Raw genomic sequence first — 3,257 nt, 5'->3', positions numbered from 1 at the left:
CCTCAGTCGCTCTATCTCAGGGATCAGTCGCTCCATCTCAGTCCTCAGTCGATCTATCTCAGGGATCAGTCGCTCTATCTCAGGGATCAGTCGCTCTATCTCATGGATCAGTCGCTCTATCTCAGAGATCAGTCCTCAGTCAGTCGCTCTATCTCAGAGATCAGTCCTCAGTCAGTCGCTCTATCTCAGGGATCAGAGTGAGGGTCTGCTAGCGGGCGGCTGACATTGACGCCAAATCCCATTTCTTATTTTTGCCCATACCTCACTCAAAATAAAGCCGTGTTTTTTTTTAATCTCCTCCTATGGAATGGGCCAACCCAGTGTAGTCCGGCCGATACGGATGTCAGCACTGCACTGACACCAGATGAGCAGGGAAACGGCAGAACATTTGCTGCTGGATAATGTTTCACATTTCAAAGGCTACACGGGACATGGAAATAACTGAAATAAAAACTCAAAACCGAGTGGGCACTGAAAAAAGAAAGGGAATGGAATTGGGCCTTAGACACAGATCGGTGGAATTGGGCCTTAGACACAGATTGGTGCTCTTGGACCTTTTGTCGATGTTTCTTTTTGAAACATGAATCCATAGGCTTAGCGCATAGATTCATCATTTGAAGACAGGTGATTGGCAGTGGAACGCGGGGGAGGACACTTGATTGGCAGATGGGGGTGGCTAGGCCTAGTAGTGGGATACCCGTCTGATCATTCTTAGGTGTGTGTGTGTGTGTGTGTGTGTGTTTGTGTGTGTGTGTGTGTGTGTGTGTGTGTGTGTGTGTGTGTGTGTGTGTGTGTGTGTGTGTGTGTGCTATTCTACCCGTCTGTATATTCTGAGGTGGTTGAAGGTGAAAAAATAAATTACTTTTTGCAGTATGAACTGTTTTGAACGCATTAAACTAATCTAAACTTGAGGTGTGTTAATCACCTAATCTAATTCCATCAAGTGGCCTTCTCCATTACCAAGCAGCAAGTGGCTCATTAAAAGGCTATTGGTGTGTGTGTGTGTGTGTGTGTGTGTGTGTGTGTGTGTGTGCTATTGGTGTGTAAGTCACTGCCTGGAATGCCCGAGTGTCCAACTGAGTTCTATGTGTTCCACAGTGTGTGTGTGGTGTGTGTGTGTGTGTGTGTGTGTGTGTGTGTGTGTGTGTGTGTGTGTGTGTGTGTGTGTGTTGGTTGGGATTCTCTCCATAGGAGTGTTCATTATTAATATGTCCCTTTTGGCCAACTTAAGACCGCCACATAGGCTAACGTGCAAAACAGTTGTTAAGTATCAGGATTTAATGAGGCAGGGAGGAATAACCACATGTGTATAAATTAATACATCTTTCATCCATTCCATGGCGATCTGGAGCCTCTTTTAACAAGACAGCTTGTTAAATACTGCATTTTCATGCTGACGGCAGTGTGTAGACCAGACCTCGTGACGGGAGAGACGCTGGGATCCTGTAGACCAGTGAGAGTGTGTGTGTGTGTGTGTGTGTGTGTGTGTGTGTGTGTGTGTGTGTGAAAGGAGAGACACTGGGATCCTGTAGACCAGATCTCGTGACAGGAGAGACGCGGGGATCCTGTAGACCAAATCTCGTGACAGGAGAGACGCGGGGATCCACTTGTCAGAGAACATGGTCGTATGAATGAATGGATGACCGTTCGCCAGACAAACTCAACACCAGAGTTGAAGCTTCTGTTGTGAGAGGGTTTGGGGTGTGTGTGTGTGTGTGTGTTGTGAGAGGGTTTGGTGTGTGTGTGTGTGTGTGTGTGTGTGTGTGTGTGTGTGTGTGTGTGTTGTGAGAGGGTTTGGTGTGTGTGTGTGTGTGTGTGTGTGTGTGTGTGTGTGTGTGTGTGTGTGTGTGTTGTGTTGTGTTGTGAGAGGGTTTGGTGTAGCTGGTCTCCTCAGGGCGGTGGCGTCTAACCTCCCCGACCGTGCCGCTGAGTGGCGCGACGAGTCCCCGCGGTCCGCTGTGTTCACAGGCAGCTTGTGTAAGCATCCCGGGGAGGAAGATTCCCCCCAAGACTTCAATCGCCTGTTTCATCGCCCGAGTGCTGCTTCCCTTTGAACCAACTGAGGAAACTCTAAAAGCACGGGCTCACGCAAGGACCGCTTTCCGTTTCCAGCCCCTGCCCCTCTCCCACCCCTCCCTCTCTCCCACCCCTGCCCCTCTCCCTCCCTCTCTCCCACCCCTCCCCCTCTCCCACCCCTCCCTCTCTCCCACCCCTCCCCCTCTCACACACACCATGTCTCAGAAGGAAACAAGGAATAATTGCAGCATCACCCTTCTCCATGCCGCAGGCTCTTGCCAGAGGATATGCAACATTATTCTCCTGTAATAAAGCAGAAGCACACGCGAGGTGTTGCTCACAACATGTGTGCTTTTTATCATTTCTGAAAGAGACGTCTAAAAACAGAAGTGTTTCTGCTGGTCCTCTGGTAGGCTGAGTGGTGGTAATAATAATAATAATAATAATAATAATAAACTTTATTTATATAGCACCTTTCATGCAAAAGAATGCAGCTCAAAGTGCTTTAATCAGTGGTAATGGTTTGTTTTCCTCGTGTCTGTTTCAGAGCTGGGGGGTTATTCATGACCCTGAGTGAACACAGCAGCGTTATACTCCACAGGAAAAGAGAGTGTGTGTGTGTGTGTGTGCGTGTGTGTGTGTGCGTGTGTGTGTGTGTGTGCGTGTGTGTGTGTGTGGTCGCAGGCTGGGGGGTTATTTATGAACCTGAGTGAGCACAGCAGCGTTATACTCCACAGCAAAAGAATGAGCATCATTTGTTGGTTTTTGACGGTATCTTTATTGTATGCTGGTATGAATTAAACATTAGGATCAGCAAAGATGTCATCCTTCTCAGTCCCGGTTTGACTGCGTGTAGTCTGTTTCTATTGGCTGTGTCCAGACAACAGACAGTTATCATAAAACATCCCTAGAATAAAATGACACTTAGATTACAAAATGAAATCTCTTGCCTGATATACTTACTTACACAAAAGCCATTGCCCTCCGGGACCCAAAGGAAATCACATTCATCATACTGTCAAATATGTCAGGTTTATTGATTGATCATACTGTCAAATATGTCAGGTTTATTGATGTATAATAAACCTTGAAAGAGCTGCGTCCAGAAAGCTTATTTGGATTGATAAAAAAGAGGATTGACCGTTTTGTGCCTGGTCAAATGTGCTTCATCCACATGTGTGTGTGTGTCTGTGTGTGTGTGTGTGTGTGTGTGTGTGTGATATATCTGATCGATGTGCTTC

This window comes from Clupea harengus, chromosome 15 (genome assembly GCF_900700415.2).
Source record: "Clupea harengus chromosome 15, Ch_v2.0.2, whole genome shotgun sequence".
Classification (NCBI taxonomy): Eukaryota; Metazoa; Chordata; class Actinopteri; order Clupeiformes; family Clupeidae; genus Clupea; species Clupea harengus.
This window is presented reverse-complemented; position numbering follows the sequence as displayed.